Below are 13,394 nucleotides of genomic sequence, written 5' to 3'. Positions count from 1 at the left end.
ATACAGTTGGCTTGAGGAAGTCATCAGCTGTACCTTTAGAAGTTGGCAGCAACAGTCCAGGCTGCTGGTGTTCATGGAAGAGTTAGGGAGTAAACCGTCCCCTTTGGACATTCACTCACTCCTCCAGCCTACTGCTTTCAAACTTCCAGAACTGAATGATTACAGTTCAGAGAGGCGGCCTCCTTCTATGCTGCACTTCCTGCTGGGGGGCAGAGGAGGGGGGACATAAATTAGTGGTAAGCATGCCTAGGGCTCTCTCTTGGGGCTCAGCCATCTGCTGGCTCCTAAAATTCACCTCTACTTGCACAATTAGAAAACCCAGCTAATCCTCCCAACATTTAGAACTTAACACATATGTCCTCAGAGAAGAATTATTGGAACAAGATGGACTAGGAATTGGAAATTGCCATGATCAGTTCACAGAGGGGAGTTATTGACAAGTAGAATGCAGGGCATTCGGTGTTGAAAATCTTTAGTATTAACACGAAAGCATTTTCAAGATTTAGAGGTAAGCAGAAGTGTGGTATCAAAGTGTTTGAATATGTATGCACATGGAAATGCATAAAGGTAACTGAAAGAGTTCAGAGAAGGCAATGGCACCCCACTCCAGTACTCTTGCCTAGAAAATCCCATGGACGGAGGAGCCTGCAGTTCATGGGTTCGCTGAGAGTTGGGCATAACTAAGCGACTTCACTTTCACTTTTCACTTTCATGCATTGGAGAAGGAAATGGCAACCCACTCCAGTGTTCTTGCCTGGAGAATCCCAGGGGTGGTGGAGCCTGGTGGGCTGCCATCTATGGGGTCGCACAGATTCGGACACAACTGAAGCGACTTAGTAGCAGCAGCAGCAGCAACTGAAAGAGTTGCAGTAAAATATTGTGAGCGATTACCTGGTGGCTCAGTGGTAAAGAATCCACCTTCCAATGCAGGAGACATGGGTTGGATCCCTGAGTCAGGAAAATCCCCTTGAGAAGGAAATGGCAAGTATTCTTGCCTGGGAAATCCCATGGACAGAGGAACCTGGCAGGCTACAGTCCACAGGGTCCCGAAGAGTCACACATGACTAAGCAACTAAATAGAAACCTACGAGAGGGGGAAGTGATACCAGGACTAGCCATAACATGAGCTTCTCCTCTCCTTCAGACTCTTTTTATTACTTGATTTTTTGTGTGAGAATATATTTGTGTGGAAGTTGTGCAAAAAAAAAAAAAAATTCTATGGGACTTCCCAGGCAGTTCAGTAGTTAAGACTCCAAGCTCCCAATGCAGGGAAGGGGGGTGGGGTTCGACCCCTGGATGGGGAGCTGAGATCTTGCATGCCAAGGCACTGCCACATGGCGTGGCCAAAAATAAGTAAAATTAAATTTTAAAATCTCAGACAAAGAAACAGTTTTAATGATCCAGAGGAAAAAGAGAATAAAAAATGACCTGGCCAATTTGGCCATGGGGGAATTCTGTTAAGAACAGTTAGAGAGTTCTGGAGAGTCTGGGAACAATTCGTGAAGGGGCACATTGATAACTGAGCAAACAGAACCAACAGAGGAAGGAGGAGGAGGAAGGTGAGGAGAAGCAGGAGGAAGAGGGAGAAGAGAAGCAAAAATTGGAGGAGAAAGAGGAAGAAGGAAAAAAATCTGAAGGCGTCCAGGCAGATGGGTTGCTTGGCTGTTGAGTTTTAAAATTAGTTCAGAGTACGTAATCACCGTGAGCGGCTTCCCTAATGGCTCAGATCGTGGGTTCGATCCCTGGGTCAGGAAGATTCCTTGGGAGAAGGGAATGGCAACCCACTCCAGTATTCTTGTCTGGAGAATTCCATGGACAGAGGAGCCTGGCGGGCTACAGTCCATGGGGTTGCAAAGAGTCGGACACAACTGAGTGACTAACGCTTTCATTTTTTCACTTTTAATCACCATGAACCTCCATGCTCAGTAATGGAGCATACTTACACAGGCCTAATGAAATATAATCCCTATAAACTGAATAAAAATGGTAGTCCCATTCTGCAGGAAGTAGAGGGGAGAGGAAAATGTGTAGGTGTTATATCTGTGTGTTTCATTATAGTAATTCAACTGATGATGTCTCAAGATAGAATAGACATTTGGGGTTTGTTCCCTGGTGGCTCAGCTGGTAAAGAATCCCCCTGCAATTCGGGATACCTGGGTTCGATTCCTGGGTTGGGAAGATCCCCTGGAGAAGGGAATGGCAACCCACTTCAGTATTCTGGCCTGGAGAATTCCATGAACTGCATAGTCCATGGGGTCACAAAGAGACATGACTGAGCAACTTTCATTTTCAGATTACATGTTGGTAAATACCAGATGAATGCCTGACAGTAGAACGCAGGTTGGGGGGAGTTAAGAGCTGAAGCAGAGAAGACTGATTGGCTTTCCAAGTCTTATAGCACAATATGACTTTTTTAGATTTGGCTGTTCACCCTGAGGTAGGCCATCCTGACTCGACATGGCTCTGCAAATGAACGTAACAGCCTCGGCTTAGGCTGGTCTGGGGAACGAGAAGGATGGCTGACCCTGACCATCCAGAGCCACCAACACAACAGACAAGCAGATATAATCTCCTTTCCCAGACACACCCATAACATGGAGCAGTATTCCACAAACAAGTGTGGTCTGTACAGATACCCAGGGCCACAGAAGAAACAGAAACACCATTGTAACAGCTAAGGTCAAGGTTAACGATAGACTAGCACTTTCATTCTCTCCTTCACTCATTATTTTCCATAAACCTTCCACAATGAGTCTCTTGTTAGGTATGAATTTAAAGCTGTAACCCCAGATGTCTAAGCAATGTAACTCTATTTTCCTGCATTTGCACAGGTTAGGGTGGATTAAGTTATGGAAATAGGCGGATCATACATAACATGGAACAACATAGTAGTTTATTTTCTGCTCCCATCATGGGAGGCGGTAGGGCAGTAGTAATCTTAGGGCGGTAATCTTAAGGTGGTAGTCCCTAAGATTCAGGGACTGAGGCAGATGGGAGCTCTTCCATCTCTATAACACGTGATCTTCCAATCACCAGGGGTATCATTTGCCTAATCAGCTAGGGGAGGAAGAAAAAGGCAGAGTGCCTGTGCAGGAGATGGGTTAAGGCCAGGGTTATTTGTAGCACACATCACTTGTAATCACATTCCATGAAGCCAAAGACAGTCTCATGGTTACGCAGGGGAACCTAGGAAATGTGACTGAGTCATGCTCCAAAGAAGAAAAGGAGATGGGCGTGGAGAAAGAGTTAGAGGTCTTTCTCCTAGTTATTCAATTTATTTCTACTGATAATTCCCATTCTCCTTGACTGTGGAAACTTAATTCCACTAAGCATAAGGTTTCTTGTGCATTTGGGGTTGTCCGTGAAGCTAGGGCCCCAGAAGAAACCCCTGAGTGTTGTCGATAGGATCATCCTTGATCTCTATTTTCATTCATTCTAGATGGTGATTGTGTTGTCCCTGGTTTCCCTCTGACAGTCATTGTCACTCAGGCACTTGGCATTCTGTAAGCCTCCACCTCCTCCTCACCAAGCTGGGATGTGAGATATCCTACTTGGCTGTCAGAGACCATTTCTTCCTAGACCTCCATGCCATACAGCATATTTTCTTTGAAATCTTAAAGCCTCTCTAGGATTTGTATGTCCAGTGGGAATATAGGTATTAAGCAGGGTCTTTGACACCCTGCCCCTTCCTGAGATGAATGTTATTAGGGGCATTCTGATGGATATACTGGCATCTTGAGACACGACTGAGCGACTGAACTGAACTGAGTCTTTCTCTACTTCCCTGTTCCATAAATAGGCAGCCATTTCCCTTTCAGGATTTGGGGAGAGGCAGTCCTGATCAGCTCTGCTGGCAATTTGACTATTTAGTTCTTGAGGTCTTTCTTTCCGAAGAGTTTGGCTTTTAAATCTCAAAAGCTGGAGGAGGTTTCTATTTTCCCTCCCTTCTCTGAGACACTGGAAGCCTGGAATTCCAGTTTGCATGAGCCTAGTGAACATGACTGAAGCGACTTAGCAGCAGCAGCAGCAGAGAACATTCACTCAAATTTCTAAATATCATTCTACATTGGCAATTATTATATCTATTTTACAAAGGAATCAGTTTCCAGAAAATTATCTTGTTGAAGGATATACAGGTTTTAAAGTGTCAGATGTGGGATGTAGACCTACATCCGCCAGACTTCTATGTCTCTGTGCTTCACCATTAGGTCATTCTGATTTTCACCTGATTTGGGAAACACATAGCCCTAGAGAAACACAGACACGTACACACAGGAGAAGCTGGAACATACCCTTCGATTTTATTGGTTTAAATAAATATTTTCCTGAAAGAGCAGCCCAGTATCAAGGAGCTTAAGGCATCTAGAGCATCAAAGTGAAGATGTCCAAGATGGATAATAACAGAGCTGGAGGTCAAGAGCATAAAGTAATGTTTTCCTGGGCTAGTCGGTTGCTTGGATGTTGAGCTCCTTGGCTGGTAGGCTTTCTGGCTAGGGGATATCCAGCTGTTGTTTTCTTCCATGGTGGCTGATTTGGCTGGTTAGAATCTCGGTGAGCTGGTCCTGTTGGGGTGGGTGAACCGGTCAGCTATTGGGCCTGGACTTCAGACAAATAGAACTAAGAAATAAATGATGCCTAAACCGATGAGTATGGCGAATACATCCAGCCAACCAGTTCGGCCCGAGTTGATATAAGCTTCTTCCCATTGGCTTTTCTTGTTGGCCTCTTTGGTCTGTAGGAATGGGAGCTTTAGATTTGGGTTTCTGAGTCCAGCCTTGTCACACCCCTGAGTAATGGCTAGACACCTTTCCGGTCAGGAGTGAAAATCCCTACCCATATCCCAGAACAGGAGCAGATGCAATGGGGACCGCAAGGGGGCACACGTAGAGGACAGCAAAGGGGCAGGTAGAGGACAGGATGCGCCCAGGTTTAGGTACTGGTTTACCTTTCCGCTGAATACCAGTGCTGGTATTCCCAGGGGAGGGAATAAAATTACGGCCGCGATGGTCAAACACAAGTAATCCGGGGCATAAAATAACAATTCTTCTCTCGTCTGTATAATCGGAGGTGGCTGAGCCTCTGCACCTGGGACCCCTGGGGCACCTGGGACCCCTGGGGCCCCTGGGGCCCCTGGAGCCCCTGGAGCCGCGGGGGGCTCTTTTGGGGCGGGGGGCGGCGCGCCGGCGTCAGCGGGTATCGGGGTCATGATTTTTCTACCCCAAAAGACTCCAAGTATCTTCAAAGCAGAGCCAAACCCGCTACACCTCCCCTTGTTCTATCCAGAATCCCAAGACCCAGACCCCATCAAGGGCCAGTACTTCACAATGGAGAAATCAGAGCAGGTCCTGATTGGCTGCCCGTGTGAGGGGGCGTGGTCCTACTTTACTCAGCTCCTCCAGGATTCAAGAGGTTGGGTGCGTACTGAGACGCTTCAGTCGTGTCCGACTCTTTGCGACCCTGGACTGTAGCCTGCCAGGCTTTCACTTTTCACAGGGTGCTCCATCCTTGGTCGGGACACTGACTCCGCCTACCCTGATAGGAATTAGTTGCAAGCCATAAGGTTAGCTTCCAGCTCCTGCTTCCTGCAGATCCCTATCTGCATTCAGGGCAGGAGCAAGTACCAGGGACTGCACCCAAGAGCTGTGGCAGTGAGGAAGTACATAAACCTCCTAAGAAAACTAGGCGGGGGCCTTCCCTTGGTGGTTCAGTGGCTAAGACTTCCAGGCCTGGGTTTGATCCCTGGTCAAGGAACTAGATCCCATATGCCACAATTGAAGGTCTTTTTTGAGTTTAATGCCATCTAATATTCAGGTATGACCTAAATCAAATCTCTTATGATTATACAGTGGAAGTGAGAAATAGATTTGAGGGACTAGATCTGATAGATAGAGTGCCTGATGAACTATGGACGGAGGTTCGTGACATTGTACAGGAGCCAGAGATCAAGACCATCCCCATGGAAAAGAAATGCAAAAAACCAAAATGGCTGTCTGGGGAGGCCTTACAAATAGCTGTGAAAAGAAGAGAAGCAAAAACCAAAGGAGAAAAGGAAAGATATAAGCATCTGAATGCAGAGTTCCAAAGAATAGCAAGAAGAGATAAGAAAGCCTTCCTCAGCGATCAACGCAAAGAAATAGAGGAAAACAACAGAATGGGAAAGACTAGAGATCTCTTCAAGAAAATCAGAGATACCAAGGGAACATTTCATGCAAAGATGGGCTCAATAAAGGACAGAAATGGTATGGACCTAACAGAAGCAAAAGATTTGAAGAACAGGTGGCAAGAACACACAGAAGAACTATACAAAAAAGATCTTCACGACCAAGATAATCACGATGGTGTGATCACTCACCTAGAGCAAGACATCCTCAAGTGGGCCTTAGAAAGCATCACTACGAACAAAGCTAGCAGACATGATGGAATTCCAGTTGAGCTATTTCAAATCCTGAAAGATAATGCTGTGAAAGTGCTGCACTCAATATGCCAGCAAATTTGGAAAACTCAGCAGTGGCCCCAGGACTGGAAAAGGTCAGGATTCATTCCAATCCCAAAGAAAGCCAATGCCAAAGAATGCTCAAACTACCGCACAATTGCTCTCATCTCACACGCTGGTAAAGTAATGCTCAAAATTCTCCAAGCTAGGCTTCAGCAATATGTGAACTGTGAACTTCCAGATGTTCAAGCTTGTTTTAGAAAAGGCAGAGGAACCAGAGATCAAATTGCCAACATCCGCTGGATCATCGAAAAAGCAAGAGAGTTCCAGAAAAACATCTATTTCTGCTTTATTGACTATGCCAAAGCCTTTGACTGTGTGGATCACAATAAACTGTGAAAAATTCTTCAAGAGACGGGAATACCAGACCACCTGACCTGCCTCTTGGAAAACCTATACGCAGGTCAGGAAGCAACAGTTAGAACTGGACATGGAACCATAAACTGGTTCCAAATCGGTAAAGGAGTACATCAAGGCTGTATATTATCACCCTGCTTATTTAACTTATATGCAGAGTACATCATGAGAAACGCTGGGCTGGAAGAAGTACAAGCTGGAATCAAGATTGCTGGGAGAAATAACAATAACCTCAGATATGCAGATGACACCACCCTTATGGCAGAAAGTGAAGAGGAACTAAAGAGCCTCTTGATGAAAGGAAGAGGAGAGGGAAAAAGTTGGCTTAAAGCTCAACATTCAGAAAACGAAGATCATGGCATCTGGTCCCATCACTTCATGGGAAATAGATGGGGAAACAGTGGAAACAATGTCAGACTTTATTTTTTTGGGCTCCAAAATCACTGCAGATGGTGACTGCAGCCATGAAATTAAAAGACACTTACTCCTTGGAAGGAAAGTTATGACCAACCTAGATAGCATATTGAAAAGCAGAGACATTACTTTGTCAACAAAGGTCCATCTAATCAAGGCTATGGATTTTCCAGTAGTCATGTATGGATGTGAGAGTTGGATGGTGACAAAGGCTGAGCACTGAAGAACTGATGCTTTTGAACTGTGGTGTTCGAGAAGACTCTTGAGAGTCCCTTGTACTTCAAGGAGGTCCAACCAATCCATCCTAAGGGAGATCAGTCCTGGGAGTTCATTGGAAGGACTGATGCTAAAGCTGAAACTCCAATACTTTGGCCACCTCATGTGAAGAGTTGACTCACTGGAAAAGACTCTGATGCTGGGAGGGATTGGGGGCAGGAGGAGAAGGGGACGACAGAGGATGAGATGGCTGGATGGCATCACCGACTTGATGGACATGAGTTTGAGTGAACTCTGGGAGCTGGTGATGGACAGGGTGGCCTGGCATGCTGCGATTCATGGGGTCGCAAAGAGTCGGACACGACTGAACGCCTGAACTGAACTGAACTGAATACATATTGATGGAATGATGGAAATAAGAAATCACCATTGTGATAGGCAGAATCTAAGATGACTCCAAGATTCCTGCTCTCTGGTACATATGTACCTGCTCCCAGTTGTTCATTAAGTACCAATCTGTGTGCTGCTGTGAGAGGATTTTGTATCTCTAATTAAAGTCCCCAATCAGTTAATGGTAAAATAGGGAGAATATCTTCAAAGGGTCTAACCTTATCAGATGAGTTCCTAAAAAGGACTGGATTTTACTGGCAAAGATTCCCAGGCATGAGGCAGCTTAGAGACAAGGAGGACTCTCCCCAGCTGGCTTTAACTCAGTAAGGATCACATGGTAAGGAATGCAGGCAACCTTTAACTCAGATTGTTCCCCAGCTGAAAGCCAGGAGGGAAATGGGGATTTTAGTTTTACAACAGTAAGGATCTGAATCCTGCCGTAACCGTGATTCATTTGGAAGAGTGCCCTAGCTCCAAATGAGAATGCAGGCCAACACCTTGATTTTAACCTTGTGAAATGGTGAGCAGAGAACCCAGCCATTCTGACCTACACAGAACTCTAAGTTAATAAACTTAAGTTTGTGAAGATTTGTTATGCATCATTAGAAAACTGACAATCATTCAAACACCATAGTAACTACTAACTCAAGTGAAAACCATCAATGGAAGCTAATGCCACTGGGTTTTAGCTGATATTAATAGTTCCCTTGGTTTTAGAGGAAAGTGAAAGTGTTAGTCTCTCAGTTGTGTTCAACTCTTTGCAACCCCACTGACTGTAGCCCACCAGTCACCTATATCCATGGGATTCTCCAGGCAAGAATACTGGAATGGGTAGCCATTCCCTTCTCCAGGGGATCTTTCCAACGCAGGGACTGTACCCGGGTCTCTGCATTGCAGGCCGATTCTTTCTCATCTGAGCAACAATGGGAGAGGGTGTGATTCCAGCACTGGCATGAACCTGTGTGCCTTTCTTCCTTCTGGTGAAAGAACTGTTAGAAGGATCACAGGGACAATCACAAAAGAATAAGTGGCTGCAGGAAAGCAGATTCTCTTCCATACCATGAGCTGGCTTCATCCAAGTTTACATCTAACCCCAGAAAACTGAACAAACTTTAAGACACTCAGACTGCAACATCATTACCATGTCCTATGATTGTGATTTTTAACTTCAGTGTTCAGTTTTGATAAGACATCTAACTTATTTCGAGTGTCTTAACAATACTTATTTCAAGTGACTTCACAATCCGTGAACTGATATTCTTCATTTCATGAATGAGAGATGTGCTTTTGAATTTTCAAGTCAGAAGAACTGTATGCATGGTTCCTCTTTTCTCACAGATATGTGAATTAAGAAGAGAAAACCAGTTCTCTCCCACTCACGAAATATTCCCTAAGAACCCTTCAGAGACCTAGATTTCTTATCGAAATGAAGAGTTTGGGAATCCGAGTCCCCCTGAAATCAAGAGTACACTGAATCTCCTATTTTTCAAAATATTTTTATGGAAGTGCATAAGCATGCCTAATCATACATGTATACCAATACTCTTTCACACACAGCATCCCCACGGAACCTGCACCTGAAAACAAGGCCCAGACCAAAAGACCCCCCATGCCTTCTCCCAGTTACTTCTCCACAGATGAGAACCTATACCCTAATTTTCTCTCCCTCTTTTTAATAACTGCTTTGGGGGTCACATCAGGAATTACAAACTTCACTATGGGGACCCTCCAGTTGGATATAAAGATGATTTCCATCTTTTGGTTGCTGCAAACAATCCTGCCAAGAACACCCATGGGCATGCTTCTCTGTGCAAGTGAGAAAGTACCACTTAAAAACAGATCCAAGAAGTGGGATTGTAGGGTCAAAGTATAAGGACTTTGTGGTCATCATACTATGATGACTTCTGCAAAGGCTTCACTAAGTCACACTTCCAATTCCAGCATGTGAAATGATTGTTCTTTGTCTTCTTGTCAGCACGCAATGTGCTGGGTGGGTGAGAAGTTATACAATAGCTCTGTATTGCTTTAATTTACATTTCTATGATGAATAGGGGGCCTTCCCGGGTGGCTCAGTGGCTCCTGCAATGCAGGAGATGCACAGAGATCAATCCTTGGGTCAAGAAAATCCCTTGGAAAAGGAAATGACAACCCACTCTAGTATTCTTGCCTGGGGAAGTCCCATGGACAGAGGAGCCTAGGCGGGGCTACAGTCTATTGAGTTGCATAAGAGTTGGACATAACTCAGTGGCTAAAAGAAGAAAGAGATGAGTAGGGAGTTTGATCATTACAATGGACAGAGTTGTGTCCCCAAAAATTGATATGTTGAAACCCTAACCCCTAGTGTGATTATATTTAGAGATAGGAATTTTAGGACATAATTAGGATTAGATGAGGTCATGAGGGTGGGGTAATCCTGGTGGTATTAGTGCCCTTATAAGAAGAGACTGTGAGAGCTTGCTTCCTTTCTGTCCACCATATGAGGACAGAGTGAGAAGGTGGCCATCATCTCTGCAACTAGAGAAAGCCCACACAGCAATGAAGACCCAGCATGGCCAAAAATAAATAAATAAAAATTGTTTTTAAAAACAAAGGTCTAAAAAAGAGAAATGAACATCATACATGCATCAGCTTGGGTGAATCTCTAAGGCATTATGCCAAGTGACAAAAAGCCAGTCTCAAAGATTCAGTTCAATTAAGTTCAGTCACTCAGTTGTGCCCAATTCTTTGTGACCCCACGGACTGCAGCACGCCAGACCTCTCTGTCCATCACCAACTCCTGGAGTTTACTCAAACTCATGTCAGTGATGCCATCCAACCATCTCATCCTCTGTTGTCCCCTTCTCCTACTGCCTTCAATCTTTCCCAGCATCAGGGTCTTTTCCAATGAGTCAGTTCTTCGCATCAGGTAGCCAAAGTATTGGAGTATCAGCTTCAGCATCAGTCCTTCCAGTGAATATTCAGGACTGATTTCCTTTAGGATGGATCTCCTTGCTGTCCAAGGCACTCTCAAGAGTCTTCTCCAACACCACAGTTCAAAAGCATCAATTCTTCAGTGTTCAGCTTTCTTTATGGTCCAACTCTCACATCCATACATGACTACTGGGAAAAAAAAAAAAGATGGACCTTTGTTGGCAAAGTAATGTCTCTGCTTTTTAATAAGCTGTCCAGGTTGGTCATAGTTTTTCTTCCAAGGAGTAAGCGTCTTAATTTCATGGCTGCAGTCATCATCTGCAGTGATTTTGGAGCCCCCCCAAAATAAAGTCTGTCACTGTTTCCACTGTTTCCCCATCTATTTCCCATGAAGTGATGGGACCAGATGCCATGATCTTCGTTTTCTGAATGTTGAGCTTTAAGCCAACTTTTTCACTCTCCACTTCTTCACTTTCATCAAGAGGCTCTTTAGTTCTTCGATTTCTGCCATAAGGGTGGTGTCATCTGCATATCTGAGGTTATTGATATTTCTCCTGGCAATCTTGACTCCAGCTTGTGCTACATACAGCCCAGCATTTCTCATGATGTACTCTGCATATTAATTAAACAAGCAGGGTGACAATATACAGCCTTGATATACCCCTTTCCCTATTTGGAAAGTCTGTTGTTCCATGTCCAGTTCTAACTGTTGCTTCCTGACCTGCATACAGATTTCTCAGGAGGCAGGTCATGTGGTCTGGTATTCCCATCTCTTGAAGAATTTTCCACAGTTTGTTGTGATCCATACAGTCAAAGGCTTTGGCATAGCCAATAAAGCAGAAATAGATGTTTTCTGGAACTCTCTTGCTTTTTTGATGATCCAACAGATGTTGGCAATTTGATCTCTGGTTCCTCTGCCTTTTCTAAATCCAGCTTGAACATCTGGAAGTTCACAGTTCATGTACTGTTGAAGCCTGGCTTGAAGAATTTTGAGCATTACTTTGCTAGTGTGTGAGATGAGTGCAATTGTGCATTAGTTTGAGCATTCTTTGGCATTGGCTTTCTTTGGGATTGGAATGAATACTGACCTTTTCCAGTCCAGTGGCCACGACTGAGTTTTCCAAATTTGCTGACATACTGAGTACAGCACTTTCACAGCATCATCTTTGAGGATTTGCAAAAGCTCAGCTGGAATTCCATCACCTCCGCTAGCTTTGTTCATAGTGATGCTTCTTAAGGCCCACTTGACTTCGCATTCCAGGATGTCTGGCTCTAGGTGAGTGATTACACCATCATGGTTATCTAGGTCATGAAGATCTTTTTTGTATAGTTCTGTGTATTCTTGCCACCTCTTCTTAATACCTTCTGCTTCTGTTAGGTCCATACTGTTTGTGTCCTTTATTGAGCCCATCTTTGCATGAAAATTTCCCATGGTATCTCTAATATTCTTGAAGAGATCTCAAGTCTTCCCCATTCTATTGTTTTCCTCTATTTCTTTGCATTGTTCACTGAGGAAGGCTTTCTTATCTCTCCTTGCTGTCCTTTGGAATTCTGCATTCAATCGGGTATATCTTTCCTTTGCTCCTTTGCCTTTCACTTTTCTTCTTTTCTCAGCTATTTGTAAGGCCTCCTCAGACAACCATTTTGCCTTTTTGTATTTGTTTTTCTTGGGATGGTCTCGATCACTGTCTCCTAAACAATGTCATGAACCTCTGTCCATAGTTCTTCAGGCACTCTGTCCATCAGATCTAATCCCTTGAATCTATTTCTCACTTCAACTGTATAATTATAAGGGATTTGATTTAGGTCATACCTGAATGGTCTAGTGGTTTTCACTACTTTCTTCAGTTTAAGTCTGAATTTGGCAATAAGGAGTTCATGATCTGAGCCACAGTCAGCTCCTGGTCTTGCTTTTGCTGACTGTATAGAGCTTCTCCATCTTTGGCTGCAAAGAATATGTCAATCTGATTTCAGTATTGACCATCTGGTGATGTCCATGTGTAGAGTCTTCTCTTGTGTTGTTGGAAGAGGGTATTTACTGTGACCAGTGGGGACTCTGTTAGCCTTTGCCCTGCTTCATTCTGTACTCCAAGGCCAAATTTGCCTGTCACTCCAGGTATTTCTTGACTTCCTATTTTTGTTTCCAGTCCCCTATAATGAAAAGGACATCTTTTTTGGGTGTTAGTTCTAGAAGGTCTCATAGGTCTTCATAGAACTGTTCAACTTCAGCTTCTTCAGCATTATTGGTCAGGGCATAGACTAATAAAAGGTTAATGCTGTGTGATTCCCTTGATGGGGTCCTCTCACAAAGACAAAACTATATTGTCAGGTCAGTGTGGCCAGGGGTAGAGGAAGGGGAGGATAACTGTGAAGGGAGAGCACAAGGGAGATATTTTGGGGGTGATGAATCCTGATTCTGATGGTAGTTAAATGTATATCTAGGTGTATAAATGTCATTGAACTGTATACTAAGTCAGCTTTACTGCATTCTAATTTGAAAATGCAATCAAAGTGATAATGTCATTACACACTCATAGCTAAAATTTAAAAACCTGTTTGGAGTCAGGTGTTTGGATAATGTCCTTTAATTTGTACTTCAGGTTGGTCTAATGTT

Source organism: Oryx dammah, unplaced genomic scaffold (assembly GCF_014754425.2).
Source record: "Oryx dammah isolate SB20612 unplaced genomic scaffold, SCBI_Odam_1.1 HiC_scaffold_13, whole genome shotgun sequence".
In the NCBI taxonomy this organism is placed as follows: Eukaryota; Metazoa; Chordata; class Mammalia; order Artiodactyla; family Bovidae; genus Oryx; species Oryx dammah.
The sequence above is the reverse complement of the archived record's forward strand: the minus strand, read 5'-3'. Positions refer to the sequence as shown.